At 37.9% G+C, this 18,242-nt stretch overlaps 1 protein-coding gene across 2 annotated transcripts in view; it reads right to left on the reverse strand.

Annotated features, from left to right (window-relative positions):
* Nucleotides 1–18,242, reverse strand: part of UBE2H (ubiquitin conjugating enzyme E2 H) — a 92,404-nt gene that overhangs the window by 52,210 nt on the left and 21,952 nt on the right. Inside the window, exon 1 of one of the 2 annotated variants that reach the window (XM_023528939.1) lies at nucleotides 3,330–3,348. The exons of the other annotated variant lie outside the window; for it this stretch is intronic. The gene's annotated coding sequence lies outside the window, so the exon portion shown is untranslated. Of the gene's footprint in view, nucleotides 1–3,329; nucleotides 3,349–18,242 lie in introns of those variants that run through there. 2 annotated transcript variants of the gene reach the window in all.

An 18,242-nucleotide genomic window follows, 5' to 3' on the forward strand; every position in this document is an offset into this window, starting at 1 on the left:
AATTTTAAAATGGAAAAAGGTTGCTTTTAAAGAAAGACCCTACCATAAGAAAATAACCCTAATGTGATTAAATAAGCAGAAAACCCTGGAAAGTCAAGAGATGTGAGGTGAAAGTGGACTGTAAAACTAGGTGTGCAATGTGATACAAGAGAGGTTGGAGCTATTTTAAGCACCATACAAGTAGCAGGTGACAGAGCTGAGAGGGGAAGCTTTCTTGGCGTGCTAGTTACGACTGCTAGCTCAAGACCAACAGAAATGAATAACACAATAAGAAGTGGGTTGTTAGGTACAATTAAGAGATATGGAAGTGGTAAATAAATAATATGGAAGCCAGCCTAATAATTTAAACAGAAGTCAGAAATTTAAATATGCAGAAACAGTAAGAGAATAGACTGTATTGTTATGAGGTACAGGAAGGAAATTAAAAATCAAGTTTCTCACAAGGAGTGCTTCCTGAATAATTGAACAATGTGAAAAAAATCAAAGTTATTTAGCAAAACAAGAGAAAACAAACCTAGACACATACAACAGTGGGTGTTTATATATAGTAAGAAAATCTGGCATTAAAAAGGTGACACAACTATTAGGTTTCCCCCTGTCATGTTTGTACCATGGGGACAAGTAGGACTGATAGGCTCAGGTGCCACTAAGTGACAAAAACAGTTCTGTGGTGCCACTATCAGAGGGCAGAGCACAGTTCTGAGAACATCTTCAATACAACTAAATAATCTCACCTGGAAAAGTCATGAGTTTTAGGCTTTTTCTCCAAGTAGTTTTTAAAATGTTGAGTGGGTTATAGTATTCAGCCACTATGGAAAACGGTATGGAGGTTCCTCAAAAAAACTAAGAATTGATCTACCGTATGATCCAGCAATCCCTCTACTGGGTATATACCCCAAAGACTTGAAAACCTATATCCAAAAAGATATTTGCACACCGATGTTCATAGCGGCATTATTCACAGCGGCCGAGACATGGAAGCAACCAAAGTGTCCTACGATGATTGGATAAAGCATCTGTGGTACATATATACAATGGAATATTACTCAGCCGTAAGAGATGAAATCCTGCCATTTGCGACAACATGGATGGACCTCGAGATAATCATGCTAAGCAAAATAAGCCAGAAAAAGTTGAAAATCACATGATATCACTTATATGTGGGATATAAACCTAAAAGCAACAAATGAGCAGGACAACCAGAGACTCATGGACATGGACTATAGACTAGTGGTTACCAGGCAGAGGGTGGAGGGGAGGGGAGAAGTAGATGGAGTAAAGGGAATCAAATATGTGGTGATAGAAAGAAATCCAACTATGGGAGGTGAACACACAGTGTAAATATATATATGCCTTACTGTTAAAGTGTACAGCTGAAACTTATTGGATTTCATTAACCAATGTCACCATAAAAAAAATAAAAAAATTTAGAATGTGAGTGGGGGCTAAAGCAGCTTTCCCATCCCGTAACCCTCTAGTCCCACTGCCAAGATACTGCCATTGTTTATGTATTTTATATAGAAATGTTTATACGTACACACATTCACGTCATCACAGAAACAAATACAAACTGTTCTATAAATATCTTTCTCCCTGAAATATATGGAGGACATCTTTCTTTATCAATACTTATAGATCTAAGTTCCCCTCCTTTCAATACCCGTATAGCATCAATGTACCATAATTTCACTTAACATTCATTAGTAAACAGGTAGGTTGCTGTCAGTTTTTGTCATTACAATGTTATAAAGAACATTCCAGTGGATGTCTCTTGCTATACTCTCTCGAGTTTTTGTTTGCAATTTCTAGAAGTGGAACTTCTAAGTCAAAGGGATATATACCTATTTTGATATAGTGCCTAAATGTCCTTCAAAAGGGGTTGCATCTGGTTCCTCTCTAATCACCATCAGGTGAGCCAACCTGTTTTCCTCACACTCTCAGCAATACAGATATTAAAGCTTTTCAAGTGAAACAAAGTTCATCTTTAAACACTACCCCAATTGTCACCTGCACCTCAAACTGCCCAGTGCTCCTGTTCTCTCATGCTGTTCACCAACTCAACTGCAGCCCTGGCTGGGTCACCCGAAGGAAAAAGATCCACTCTGCTTTCTTTGTTGCCTTGCCAACACAACACCTGCATGTGAAGGCGGCCCTTTAGGATTCATAAACGAAAATGCACTGGATATGCGGCACTTTCCATTAACTATCTCAAAGACAAGACTAACCAATCAAATCTCAATCCATAAGATGGGTAACCTTCAGAACCCAGGTAGAAAAATGTAAAAACAAGTTTAGTCTCACATAGCATCATCTAATGACAGGAATAGCATCTTATCTACTTCTCCAAATACTTAAAGCATTTATACTTCTAAATCTATGCCCCAAATAGGATGTAAAGTTAATTTCTCATGTCTTGGTTGGACTTGATATTTTAAATAGCTCCTTATACCAAACTACTTTTGTTATTATAGCATACAAAATAAATTCTCACAAAAGAATTACACAGATTTGACTCAACAGATATTCAACATTTTAAGAAATATGTTAGTCTCCAATTTACTAAAAGCCACAGTTAACCCTTAACTACTTCAAACAAGAGATAATTCAAACATGAAATAGTATTTACCTTCCATATAACTAAATAACATTCTTATATATTATCTGATTTTCTAGTTACAAATATTATCAAATGAATTTCTCATTATGGAATATTAGAATTTTCACTTTATTCCCATATTCCCTCTCCCTACCCATGGAATATAGTTATATCACCACTGTTGGTCAAACTGATATTCAGAGACTGTTATTAATGACCATGTAAATATTATTCACTGCTGAGCCATACAGTACTGTACGATTAAGTTTTTTCTTTTCGGTATTTTTTCCCAAGGAAATAATCACTGACTTAAAAAACTATACAAACAAGAAACCAATCTATCATTAATCTGTCCGTTGACTGACGGAACTGTCTCAACACGTTTAAACACATCCTGATGAATACTTGTATTTGAATGTTTTCCATCGCAAATGTACCTTTCTCTCTTGCATGATCAGGTAGCCTGCATTCCCTAAGCATATGCTGGCTGGATGGCAAAGGAAGGTGACCCATGAATATGCTAGTTGACAGAAGGAAACTGGTCAGGGCTCAATACCTGACTGCAATCTGCCCAAGAGCAACAAAGAATTTTTCTGTTCAAAAGGAACTGCTAGCATCACTTTAAATAGAAAATATTCAACACCAGCATTCTCTAGACAGTAAAATTGAGGACTGAAGAGTCACATGTTGGAGAATGACAGAAGACAGCGAAGAAGTCTTAATACCAACTAACCTCTCTGCCACTTTCACAAAATCACCTGGTTTCAGAGCTCCCCTACTCCAAAGAAAGAGGGCTCTTTTCCAGTAGAGATTTCATAATAAGTTCAGCATTCTAGTGGTTGGAGTGGCTTCATTCGCTTGAGCAATCTCAGCTTGATCATTTACTTGCCATAATGGTCTTGGGCAGGTCACTTAACCTCTGTGTGTCTTGGTTTTCCTTAGTGTTAAAAGAGAGTAATAGTAAATATATCACAGGATTAAGGAAAGGCTCAGTATTTGCTATTATTAATACTCCAAAAACACTATCTTCATATTTAACAGGATCTACTAATCTAATCTACCCTAGTTACTCACCTACAAAGCTGAAATTATATCTCTTCAGTCATGAGAAGAGTTAAGTACATAAGTGACTTTTTTACCTTTAATATGCTTATGTCCTGATTATATTGATGTTAGCAATTGCTAATGAGGGGATTATTAACCTATAACTTGTTCCAAAGATGGCAGTCAGCCCAACTTCTATGTTGGTATCTTCTATGAAGATTTAAAAAATCTTCCCAATTTTTTAAATTACTAACTTCTTTTTAGTCACAAATATTAACAACAGCTAGTCCTTTCAGCATTTACTCTGGGCTAAGCACCATTCTAAGCCTTTTATACTAACTCATAACCCTCACAACAACCCAGGGAGACAAGTTATTACAAACACAGGTTAAGTAACCTGTCCAGGCACACACAGCCAGTAAGCTGTAGAGCTAGAGTTGGAACCCAGGAGGTTTAGTTCATGTCTGTGCTCCACTAGCCATGATATATCGTCCCTCTATACAGGTCACAGAGCTTTTGGAGAGGGTTGTAGCATAATCAGACTTGTCCTGAAGATTAACTTCAGCAAAACTGCTGAGGACAGCCAGGAAGACAGAACTGGGGAAAGGATAGTTGGAGTTTGAAGAGAAAGGACAGGTAAGAGCTGAAAGGCAGCAGAGAGCTGGAGAGGAAGCCATATTACAACGAGATTTCTAAGAACTGAACAAAATTCATGACTATTTTATGTGAGGGAGAGAAAGAATTCAAGACTATCTGATGTTTCCGACCTGGTAAATGAGGTAGATGACAGTCCCAACAAAAATAAAACGGAAGGCAGGAAGAGCAGCAGGCGGCGGGTGGGAGAGAAAAGAGCTAGATGGGACATTTAAATGTCAGGTGATGAGACATTAATAATATGTCCCCATTTTTGATCTAGCCCTACACTTTTTTTCAATTTATTTTTTATTTTTTTAGGCAAGGCAACCCTTGGTTGACCTCACAGACTGCAAGGACCTTGTCAGCTTATAATCCTTATTTTTTTTATTTTTTACGCCTAAAGCACCTGGTCTTCCAAGGTGGACTCCCATCCAAGTACTAACCAGGTCCGACCCTGCTTAGCTTCCGAGATCATATACTTCTTTAAAAGAAGAATCTTTAAAAAGGGGATAAAGCACACAAAAGGTTCTAAGTAAATGCTGAATGAATGAAATACAATACAAATACAGATTCTTACTGGTCTAAGGAACTTTTAAATAACTAGCTTACAGGTCCCTCAATAAAACCCTTGTTCCACTAGTGAGAATTAGGGAAGGTCTATAGAATAGAGAAAAGCTTTAGAGTACAGCAAACCTGGGTTTGAGGCCCAGTTCCACCACTTCCTAGGTAAGTGGCCTAGATACTCAAGGTGAGCAGAAACTGGGTCCCATTCCAGACTAACAAGATCCCTCAGTGATTAGCATGCACATTAAAGTATGAGAAGCAACAACCTAAAGTGAAATATTCTCTAAGTCTTGCTTTATTTCCATTTACAAAAGTGGAGATAATCTGATTTACCCCACAGGGTAGCTGAAGATTAACAAATGCCAAATATTTACCAAGACTCTACTAAGAGATATTAGTGACTTACATATGTTACTTCACTTAATCCTTTCAACAACACTACTGTGCAGGTATTTTTTCCACTATAAAAATGGCCAGGCTGCGACACTTTCCAGGGTAAGATTGTTGGTGAGCAGTAGAGCTACAGCTCACTGTCTCTCAATATTCTGTTTCCCATTAAGCCCAATAATGCACATGCAACCTGGTACAGTTAAAGACACAAAATGGGTTTGTAAGAAGGGAAGAAGTCTTGCACCTACAGAAAATACAAACAATAGTTCTAAAGACATTAACACACCAATCAACATGATTTAAAAACGGTACTCACAGAAGTTTAAATGACTCAGCTGTGCTTACCTTGAATTGGTTTTCAAACAAGGATATAATATTAACAGTATTTATCTCAACAGTTGTGCTAAAATAGATCAACCAGCAGAAAATAACAATGGTCAATAAGACTAAGTAAAGATTCCCAGTATGATACAGAAGGCTCATCTGTCTATATAAGAGGTTCCCTAGGGACAGAAATTGAGGCATGGAAAGGAACTTCCTCAGAGTATCTGGCCAATTATAGGATATGTTACACATAAGACTGAAATTCTAGGTTTTCTTTCCATTATTATTTGTGAAAATTAACTTTCCAGAAAGGAATATGCAAAAAAAACATTGAGAATCACAAGTTTTAACTAACCAAGTACTAGTTCTAAACATATCTAAACCTATGTGAATCACTGTTATCAATAGCTGCCTAATTCCACTCATCCAAGCCCACAATACGACCAACATAGTACATCCACGCTGCGTTCTTCCTCTCTGCCTTTCCAGCCACACTGGTCGTTCATTTCCTAAAAGACAATAAGCTCTTGCCCTCCTCGGGGCCTTTGCTATGGCTACTTTAGGCCAGTGCTCACTTCCTTCTTCCTAAAGATAGCTTGCTGCTTCTCATCCTTACATGCCACTTCCTCAGAGATCTTTCTGGTCACCTGAAGTACACACCCCAACAGACACCCACAAATATTCTCTATTTCAGCCTATTATCTGTTTTCTCGTAGGTCTTACCATAAGTACTATTTTGTCTACTTAGAGCCTCTTCACCTCCAACAAAATTCAAGTTCCAAAAGGGCGGACAATCTTATCTGACTTGTTCTTTGTTTGGCATACAGTGGATATTCAATACCAGTTATATCAATAAAATGAATGGATGCCACCTACGCTAGGCAGTGGGATCGGGATATGAGAGCCTGCTCTCAGGCAGTTCAAGTTCTAGTGGGAAAATAGACAAGCAATCAGGAAAGGGTGAAATAAATGAGTGTTATGATAAAGGTTACCCAGAGGGTACTAAAGAGGATTACTGAGGGTGCTCCAAACCCCAGGAGTGGGGAAGGGAAAGGGTATTTGCAGGAGATAGTGATGCCAGCTGAACTCAAGGGGAGATTATAGCCTTTTGTTCTTACATGGCAGCTACAATGAAGCTTTCTCCAAACACGAAATAGGATGGCCCTCAAAGTTCAACTCAAGATCAATGCATAATGACTTGAAAAAGAGAAGGGTGCAAGCCATCTGCAAGAGAAAGCTTTGCTTCCCACAGAACAAGATTCAAGCAGAGATAGAATGAATGCATTCATCTCATACATGTAAAGAAACAAGGTATCCAAGAGCAAGGGTCCACCCTGCAAGCACTGAAGAATTAAAAAAAAGAAAAGTGGGCAGGGGCCATGGAAGCAACTGGGAAGAGGAGCATTTACTCAGACATGAATTTCCTGGTCACAAGGGATCTCCCTATTATGAGATGGTAGCATCATCTGATTATGACAGGCCATTAAACACTTGATTCATTTCATTGCTTTTGTTCTGATTTCTTCTCAGATAACTTTCTAGTTATGGTGTGGGCTCCTAGCTGTCTAGGAGACAGCATCCTGGTATACACTGAAATTACATACTGGCTTTCCAATTCTACCTTTCAGATTCATGCGTTTGGTTAATCTGAGGCCAGGAAGAGAGACCTACTCTTAACTTACCAATTAACTATTTGGGAGTGGGGGAGTCCCCCTTCCAACAAAGGATGAAGTTAGCCTGACTTCAAACAGAGAGAAGGAAAGGATTTACAAAAAATAACAGGTGGATCTGACAAACAGAGAAGGTGAGGGAAGAGGGATTCGCCAAAGACGGTTTCAAGGTTTTAGGCGTAAGCTGTTTGGGGATGATAATATTCAGCAAGAGAACAACACAATAAGTGAAGGTGAAAGACTTGTAGAGATGTCCCACTTAGGACGTCTTGAATCTGTAGTCTCTGAAGGGCAGTTAAGTGGAGATGTCCAGTAGGTAGGTACTTGGCCACCCAAAGCTAAAGCTCAAGAGACACAGTTTTAATTTTGGAAACACTTATGTTCAGGCAATAACAGATGAAATTATCCAAGAGAAATATGTCATTCTAACAAGAGATGAGGACCAACTGTGGAACCTGAGTAGACCCATTATTTAAAAGACAGAAGAAGAGGAACATTGCAAGGTAGGCTGTGAAATGGAGAAGGTATCTAGAATTGTTCTAAATATTTGTTAGGTTATCAATGTCTGATTTCAACAAGTACATGTGTAATTTTTTACAAAGTTCAAGTTTTTCAAATAAAAATTTGCTTATAGTAAAGTTACTAAAAAAGACACAAAAGTCCTTTCAGAAGACCATAATATGGCTTCCTGGGACAGGAAGGAAATCAATGAGATACACCCTACTAACTTCTTACCAGCACTTCAAAAGGTGAAATAAAGCTGGCTGAAAGGAACAAACACTTTTCTTTCAGGACCTACTTTAAATGTTTAAATCTTGCCAAGAGTTCAAAGTCCATGATGCCAATCATCTTTAAATGAACTTTCAAGGCAGAGATAAAAGCTCCAATGTGTATTTTAATGATTAACATTGGTTTTGAGAGACATTACTACACATTTATACTGACAAACCAAACTTTTATCCTTTAAGAGGTCCATGATATAGCATAGTACTATTGTCCCCAACAGTTATCATTGAGTTTGTGACTGACTGAGTTGGAAGAGCCACTGAAAGTTTATCATCAAGCATCACTTAGTAAGGTTTTTGTTGCTGTTTTAAGCAAAGCCAAGTGCCAAAAACAGTTGTACAACATTTCCTACCCTGTAACAGTTTACAACTTTGTTAAGGAACACCCAACTACTCCATTAAAAAATCCTGGGATTTCAATTCAAGTTGCTAAGTTAAGTGCCAAATATTGCTACCACAGGTCAGATGAAGAAATAATCACTAAAGACTGGACTGTATAAGAAGAAAATAGGATTTGAGCCAGGTTTTTAAGGAAAGGTAAGGCAGTCAAGACCAAAAGGAACGTGAGGGGACAGAAGCACTGGAGGACAGACAGGAGCAAGGACACAGATGCAGCAACTGTGCTAAGAACCAACTGACCAGTTTTTTTGGAATAAAAGATTTATGTAGGCAGGCAGGAGTTGATAAGGCCAGAGAAGCAGAGAAGAGGCAAGACAGCAGAGAGCCAGTCCACAGAATTCTGCATTTTATCTTATGAAAAGTATGTGGCCAGTGGTGGTTTTACACAGATAGATGGTGAATGCAAAGCCAGATTTTAGAAAAATTAATCTGACAACTGTGTTCAGAAGGGGTAAAATAGGGTATCACAATTATGGCGGACGTATACTTGTTAAAACTCAGTAAATTATACAACTGTAAGGCCATTTACAAGAAAAAAACAAAAACAAAAGTAAAGAGAATGAGTATTAAAAATACAGGCTATAAAATTCTGAACATTTGGTAGCTGAGGTTAATTCTGTGCTGATAAAGTCAGCTGATTATATATGTATCTTTTCCCAACTTCAAGTTCAGTGACATCACATTGGCAGTCTGAAACCAGCCATGGTGGGGTATTTACACCTCTGAAATCAGCAACATTCACCAGCACACTGCTATGTCATGTCTATACAAGGTCTAGTATGAATATGGCACTAAAGAGCCCTTCAACATCTTCTTCTAATTCAAAATAGTAAGTTCTGAATCACCATTTCTTAATCTTATCATCAGCAGATGGTTACCAAAAAAAGTGTAAGATTTAAGAGCCTAACGTTTTATTAATTTCAAGAACTAAAGGATGCCTATGAATAAAACAGAAATCTTTGTTTGTATCTCTCAATCAAGGTTCTCTAGCTATTATGTGGTTCCCCTGGGACTAACACCAATTGATGATGATAATGCACAAAAAATTCCAGCATTCACTTCATTACAATAAAAGCTAATTGCATGGGCCTATTATTGGAATATGCTTTCCTAGTTCAAACTAGCTGCATTTCAATAGAGTAAAGAGGGTTTTCTGGAGAAACCCCATGGTGAAAAGATGAACTCTGTCTTAACAACTTTAGTTTCAAAAACTATTCATTTATAGATGCCTATTTCACATCTCTGAAGCAAAATGGCTCATTTGTTATGTAGATTATTAAGCAGTCACTTAAGAATAAAGAGGTTTCTTCTTTAGAGAATCCAACTAACTATCTGCATGGGCTCAATCTCAAGACCAGCAAAGTAAATATGACAGCAAAATGTGCTGACGGCAAAATAGGACAAAGAAGTGTACACCTCTTTGAAATATAAACCAGAGAAATATGCATCATTTTCCAACCCACCTTCCAGGAGCCCACCTGGGATTCCTCCCAAGAAAGGTCACCTTTATGGAGCTCCTGGGTCTCTCTGTAAAGGTAAAATATCAGGGTATAGGAGTAGGGTGGTACCACAAGAGGTACAGGATGATGTTCTCTACAGCAGGTCCCTAACTAACAGACTTAAGTTTGTTTCAAAGTTCTTAAGTCCATTACTTAGAACTCAGAATGTAATTTCTCACAAATAAAAGCCAATTTAATTCATTTTATCTGAGGTACACTATTTTACGTTGGAATATTAAGCCTCATCTATGCCAGTGTTTCTACTATAAAATGTGACTGAACTTGGAGTTCTAAATTGAGATGCTAACATCTTCTATCAGGAAATATGGAGAAAAATGTCAGGTGGGAAAAATGACTGGAAATAGGGAGAAGAAATGTGTGTAAGAATCAAAGGGTACTGACGTTCCCCTGCCCCAATGATAACCAGGTGGGGACAAGGGGGTGGCAGGTATTTATCAGACATGTATACTTTCTGTAGGCTGTTAATTCCCCTGGAAGAGTAGAAATAAGAATCCCAACCCACTCCCACCCCCTGCAAAAGGAAAGAAAAATGTGGCCCCACCTGTTTATCAATAAATATTTACCATTCTTCAAAATGTCCAAGCCCAGATGTACAACGTACCGTTCCAGGAGCTGGGGACAAAAGTATAAAAGATCTATCCTCCAAGGAGCAGCTTGAAAGAAGCAAGAGTTGGACATAAGCGCACAGCTCATTATAGAGTGGTAACTGCTTATCTGATGGGAAAACAAAGAGTGCTATTAAAGCATGCAGAAGACAGGAGAAGCATCTAAGGCAAATGTGGAGACGTGAGGAGAGGCACAAGGAAGGCTTTCAGGAAGATGCAAAGCTGGAGGTGAATACTGAAGAATAACTGAAAGTTAGCAGGGCAGTTAGGAACTGTCCTCTGAGAAGGTTGGTGTACCGCAGGGGTGGGTGCACACCACAGCTCAGACCTTCACGGCAGGAACGCACTACACTTTCTCTATTGAAAAGACTCTTATACCAAGCAAAGCTTTAAACCACAGGCACTGAAGAACTAAGGGGTTTCAAGCAGGAAGTCGCATGATCAGAAGTACGAAAAACAGGATCACTCTAGCAGCAAAGAGACAGACTAGATACAGGGAGCCCTAAAGTTGTGAGATGATTTGCAACAGTCCAGGTAGATCATGAGGGCCTGAATAAAGCAGTGGCGGCGAAGATGGAGAGAAGCGGGGAGAGTAACAATCTCAAGGAGTCAGAGCAAACAGGATGAGGGAGGAGTTAACAGGACATTCAAGTTTCCCACTTGGGTAACAGATGAGTGCACGCACACGCGCGCGCGTGCACACACACACAAACATGCATGCGCACGTGCAAAGACACAGTCTGATTTTGAAGGATAGAATAATGAAATCAGTATTAGACATTTTTAAGTTCTCGGGGCCTGTTGAGATATTCTTAGAGAGAAGTTTGGAAGACAGGTAGCTATACTAATCTAGAGTTAATAACTGAAATGTATACATATGAATCAATTTATAGCAAAGGATGTGCTATGTGAAAAGAAAACTGAAGATGAAGCCCATGGGAAAACCAACCTTTAATAAATCTAGATCGACCCACAGAGAACTGTAGAACCAAGGGAGAGTTTTATGAGGAGACAGAATTAAGTATATTCCTTTAGTCTACAGGTCCACAAACTATGGCCTATGGTCTGTTTTATAAATAAAGTTTTATTGTACCACGCTAAGCCCATCCACTAATGTATTGTTTGTTAATGGTTGCTTCTGTGCTGCAACAGCAGCGTTGTGTAGTTACAAAAGACTATATGGCCCACAAAGCCTAAAATTTTACTATCTGACCCATCCCCACCTTCTTAGTTTTTCCACCTGAAAAACAAAAAGTACATATCTAAATGCAACAAGAACTTTAAAAAAAGCTCATGAAAGTTGTTAATTTAATATCAAAGCCCTTCATCAAAATTTATGCTCAACCATTAAAAAATTTTGTTCAACACAAGTGTATTTCCTTCCAATTTTAAGGTTTTAAAGTACATAAAAATGTACAACGTATAATTTAAGGATGTAGTGTTTAAATTACAAGGCAATTTACTGATTTACATACAAAATAAAGGGAATCCCAAACTCTGTACCTATATCCAATTTAGAATGTTCTACCACAGTCTACTCCAAAAAGCATTCACCTCTGCGAAAGCCTCTGGTAACAGAAGAGATGGGCCACAAAGCAGTGTAAATCAGCATCATCTCCACCACCACGACCGTCATTTCCTGAACACCTACCGTGTCCAGATACCATGCGAGCCCCTAATGCCTGTCCGTGTCATTCAAGCCCTATAATAATCCACGAGGGCATCCATCCATTTTAGATGAAACGAGTCTTAGAAGGTTAAGAGCCTCACCTAAGGTCACCTAGTAGAGAGTGGGTGAGAGAACCAGTAACACTGGCACAGCCACGCTCAGAACCAGGTCAGACCTCAGAGACTATGTACTCACCTTCGACTCCATATTTCAGTTTGTTACCTACACCAAGGGAGGTAATATCTGTAAAGGAACAAATGGGATCTGGAAACTACTAGGAACACATATCTGGCTTTTCTTCCTCTGGAACTCGAAGTAGGTCTTAGAACCCAGGCTGGTCTAACAGGTAAGCCTACTGACTGTCACGACAGGTTCGGGCCTTAGAACCACAGCCAGGTACAGCACCCATTGCCAGCAGACAATACATTCTGAGCTCCAAACTACCATCTCACAAATGAACTTTTTAAATAACTCCCTCTATAAACTGATGGCAGCCAATACAAGAATTAAAAAGATCTTAGTAAATTAGATATTACAGTAACGTACTCTAAGAGGTAATATGATATACTCAGTGGAAAGAACACAGGCTTTCACTCTGAACTGAGCCAGGCTTGAATTTTTGGTTTCAACACTGACCATATGACAGTAAATTATCTTCTCTGATAATTCGCCCTCGGGGAAATAAGACCACCCTCCTTGCCACACGGTCCAGGGAAATATCAGTACAGTAATGTAGAATTTAGTGGTTCAGAGTTAGACGGCCTAAGTTTATCATCCAGCTTGGCAACTTACTTAGCATGAAATCTGGGCCTAAGCCTTAGGTTTCTCATCTTTAACAGAGAAGAAAAATGACAAGAGGATCTACTGGTTGAGGTTATTTTGAAGATTAAGTAAGTCATCTAAGGTGCTAAAAGCACAGTGCCTGGCACAAAGTCAGTCCTCAAAGAGGCTTTTTATCAGTATAAGTTATAGACCAAATGACAACTCAATTTCCAACGCTCCTAGAAATGATCTTTAGAGGAAGCAATATCTTTCCCTGAGGCTATGAAATTAGCTTTTATAGCTTTAAAGGCATAGTAAAAATATATTTCCCAAGAAAAAACGATGGCTTGGCTCCACTTTGTTAAATGGAAGGAAGTTTTCTTCATCTGTTGCCTCAAACTTTAAAATAAATATTAGATAATACTACTGGTACATTCAGGCAGGCAACGCCCTTAACCTCTAAACAGAATGAAACTGTTTCCCCTCACATATGGTTTTCAGAGCATCGGGAAGAAACACTGGAAAGGCATCTGTTTGGAAGCAGAACTTTAACTCCTTGTAAAACAGCCTGCCTGCACCTGTGGCCAAAGCAGAGGCAAACGCGCTTGGCTTAGTGGTCCATGACCCAAATCTGCCTGTCTTTCAAAGGAACTGTCCTCCCTCCCCCAACATGCAGTCACCTTTAAGCCCCACCCCCACACCTCAAAAGCCATACAGACTGAGTTTCACAGATTTTTTTCTATCTTTAGTTTAGGATATAGAAACAAATCAAAGGCAATGCAAAGACAATCCAAAGTAAAAAATTCTTGTCCTTTATCAGTCTCGTAAACCCATCCAGCTAAAATGTACCTTTCACACAAAGTTCGATTATTAATGACAAGACAGAAGAAATCCATAAAACCCGGTGACTCAGGTTTTTCAGGTGCAATTTAAATTTTCAAATGACTTATATTCCTGCACCTGTTTTCTTCAAATAACTTCAGCTTTTTTTATAGGCAAATAATGGGCACTGTAACTGGCTTAACATAGAAGCCCTCTGCCATTAAACATATCCCTTTAAGGGGGATCTAAGAAAAATAGGAAAACAGTCTTCAGATACAGCACCAGCTTTATCCACCACAGAAATCAACATGCTCAGCTTATACAGATCTTAACAGATTTGCTTTAAATTTCTCAAATACACACAAGTGGTTACTGTTTTTGTTATCTTACTTTTTTAAAAGCATTTATCTATGCTCAACTTCTACCAGATTTTTTTTAAAAATCTTCACCAAATATCCAGTCCAGGACCAGAGGCATCCTCTCCAGCACTATGCAACAATTTAGATCGGATTTACAAACCTCACTTTTGTTTTAAAAGCTAATGGAAAGGAAAGTAGCTCTTCTGTTTTAGATTCCATTCCTGGGGAAATGGAAATAGATGCGAGACTTCAAGGTTATACAGTACATACAGAGAATATCCTGTTCACTTCTAGCATGCTCACAGCTAATGGCCAAACCACCTGCAAAAGTCTCATTTGATCAGTCTCAGATGATGCCCGCACAAATTCAAGATTATGCTGTTTCATTCTGTTTATTTTAGAACAGTCACCTTGTATCTGACTGATCCAGCCCATTTGTCAACTTGTTAACATGCATTACATTTGCTAAAGGCGTGAAGCAAATATAACAGTCCCAGTCAGCCTTGGAGGACAGACCTTCACATCCCTACCCCTTCCCCACCTGTTAAACTCTGTATGCATATATGCGTGTGTGTGTGTTAGAGGCTGGCTAGGTGACAGGTGATGACAAGGCTGAGAGAATGAATACAGGGGGAGATTCTGAGAGGAAAGGGCAAAGACAGAAATATTAGACAACACAAACTTCCGTCTAAATTTTTTAATCCCAGGTTGGGTTCTCTCAGTAAGCACTCTCTCTGAATTAAGTCCTAAATTGATTTTTTTTTCTTTTCTAAAAAAAGCTTCTCAGATATTAGAGGGAAGTGTGTGATTTTTCAAGTATCAAGTAGCTAGGAAAGACAACTAAAACTGTGAACTGTTAAGGTTTAGAAAAGTTCTTTTAAAAAAACCAACTTGCATATGATTTTCCTAAATTAAAAATAACATCTGTGCAGTACTTAGTGTTGTTCCACATCTCAATAAACTTACCTTTAAATACTCTCCTTAAAACAAAAGTGGAGAAAAGAAAAAAAAAAAAAAAAAAGGAGCCAAAAAAAGGGGGGGAGGAAAAGAAAAAAAAGGAAAAAAAAAATACGAGTGTGAGAAAACCAAGAGCTAACACCAAACATGCATACACCGAGTGTGTTTGCTCTTCTGTGCTATATGTTTAACATTTATTCTTTTAAGACACTGAGAATTTCAAAATACTACAACTCCCTCCAACTTGGTCTCTAAAACTGCTTCTATTTAAATTAGATGCTGGCAGGCCACACCGTTCATGCCTTAAAGCAAGACAAATGCACTCCTCGTAAAAAAAAGACTGGCAGCTGAGGAATGTCAAAAGTGGCAAGGACCCCAAAGAGATCTCTCCTATACTTTACTATAACACACACACACATACACACAGTTGATTAACAGAGGCACTCGAGCTTTCTAAAGAAAGTTCTTTCAATTATATTCATACTTGCTATGATGTAGCAAGAGAGACAAAGACTGAAAATATCCTCATAAAAGACACTGTCCAAAAATATAAGTTCTCAAAATTACCAACCCTGTACAAACCTACACTCATTCCTATTTGATAATAGAAAGAAAATACTGTGAAGACCATCTGCTGTCTCACTTAAAAAAAAGGAGCAAGGATAAGAGCAAATGTATCACATTCCCAGCTGCAACTATTTCTATTTTGGAAAGCAAATGACCAACTCTGGTTCAAAGGAAAAATATCAATTTCTATTATTTCCCTGTTTCAAAAGGGCAATAATAAATAAGAGCCAAGCTAATGAGTTTGCAACTGAAAACAAAAGCTTGATTGACCAGATCTTTAAAATACCAAAATCCATTTCTAGATTGGAGCGGGGAGGAGGGGAGACAAAAACCTGTTAATACTCTGCTTAAAACCTTCACCAGTGACTCTCAGTGCCTGTAGTATGACACTCCTTCAGCCTGCCACATGTCTGCAGACTCCTCTTGGCCTCTTACTGGGACTCCATGTGGTTTTAAAGCTCTATGCCTTTGCCTTGTCCTGTACTCTCTACCTGGATTGTCCTTCAACTTTGTCTGAAAACATCTACTCCTGCTTCAAGGCCAAGGTCAAGCTTCATGGCTTGCAACAGCACATTTCCAAGTGGGCAGCACATTACTACCTCCTCTGTGTCCCTCTGCCACTCACAGGTTGGTAAAGTTTACCTCTCTCCTGGAATAGAGAAGCCATGTCTTGATTCTCTTGGTAGCATCTTTACTGCTTTGCAAAGAGTCTGACAGAGAAAAGGCAATCAAAGTATTTGATTAGAAAACAGACTGAGAAAACACTGGATACCATTTCATATCCATCAGATAGGCAAATATTAGAGAGCTAGACAAGTGTTGGTGTGGAGAGGAAAAAACAGGAAGTCTCAACTGCTGCTGATAGAAATGAAAAGTTTGGTATAATTACTTTGAAGAGTACAATTTTCATCTCCAGCAAAGCTGAAGATGTGTATCACTAAGACCAGCAATTCTGATTCAGGTTATATACATTAGCCACTATTGATCAAGTGCAGCTCCTGATTAGCATTTTTTTAAATGAGGGGATATCTACATATAAATTATATGTATCTCAAGTGTGCATCTCACACATTGTATGGGTAAATATTTTTTCAGAATAAATTATTTTTATAAAACTATAGTTACCAGTAAGCATATATATATACATACATATGGTGGATTATAAATGTAAAGTACATTTCTTGTCTCTAACGAACAAAAAAGTCTGAAAAACACTGCCCTAGAGAAATACATATGTGCTCAAAAAGACATTCATAAATGTTCATTATAGCACTATATATAATGATGAAAAACTGGAAATAATCTAAATGTACATAACGAAATGGATATGTAAAATAAGGTACATGCATGTAACTTATTACGAGTTACTTCTAGTAACATCAATTAATCTCAAAAGTAATACTGAACTAAAATGTATGACACCATTTCTTTAAACATGCAAAACAATGCTACATATTACTTATGGATACATACAAAAAATGACTGCAGGATTTCACGGGGGCTTTGATTTAACTTCAGCTCTTATTTCCTTTTTTTAGAAAAACAATTTCTGAAGCAAATCAGGCAATATGTTAAAATCTGACAAAACTAGCTAATGGATCCTGTTTTATTAATCTTCCTCCTCAGATGTTGCGGTGCTCAAAATATTTCAACATTTAAAAAACATTTTTAAATGAGCAAATAACTAGAACATATTAAAAACAAAAAGCAACCTTGAAAATGTCCTGGTGTCCATAGCTCCAAATCAATACATTCTCCACATGTTATTTTTAAAAAGCTAACTTTTGAATGCTATGTGTCAGACACTGTGCTGAGCTCCAGGTACACATCTTATTTAATTGGTGCAACAGCCTTTTGTAGCAGGTATTACTATTTTTCTATTAGGCTGACTGCATCAATGTCTCTTTCTTTAATCTCGAGGGTCCAATTGTATTCACCGTTGTACATATTTAAGGGCAGAAGAACAGATTAATCTATTTTTTTAAAGGTTTTAATATGGATTCAAATAAAAGAGTTTCTTTTGCTCAACTTGCAGTTTGTGTAAAATACATACATATACCATGAATGTCAATCAAGGTTCCATGTGGTCACTTTGCTTTAAAAAAACCAATTCAATGAATATGGGTCCACTTTAAGTACATTCTGCATAAACTGCTAAATTTTTTAAAAATGTGCAGCTGTAACAGCTAATTTAAATTCTAAACACTGGAAAATATTTACCCCACTAGGATAAATTTTAAAGCAATCTTTTTGGTACTAATGTGTGTTAAATTACTGTCTTATTTTATTTAATACTGCGTTAAATTGTTTAAAGAGTAAGAATATCTACTTACTCTTTCTTCCTCTGAATATGGATAAACATTCTCATCATTTTGAGAGTTCCTCTATAGAAATTACATGATATAAATGAAATTGTTAATATTGTTTGGTGTGATAATTGTACTGTGGTCACATAGAAAAGTCCTGAAGTATTAGGATACTTGCGACTAACGCGCAAATGTTCAAATAAAAATATATATGATAAAGCGAACAAGGCAAATATTACTGAGTCTACATGGTGGCACAATAAACAA

The sequence above is a fragment of the Pteropus vampyrus genome, unplaced genomic scaffold (assembly GCF_000151845.1).
Source record: "Pteropus vampyrus isolate Shadow unplaced genomic scaffold, Pvam_2.0 Scaffold33, whole genome shotgun sequence".
NCBI lineage: Eukaryota > Metazoa > Chordata > Mammalia > Chiroptera > Pteropodidae > Pteropus > Pteropus vampyrus.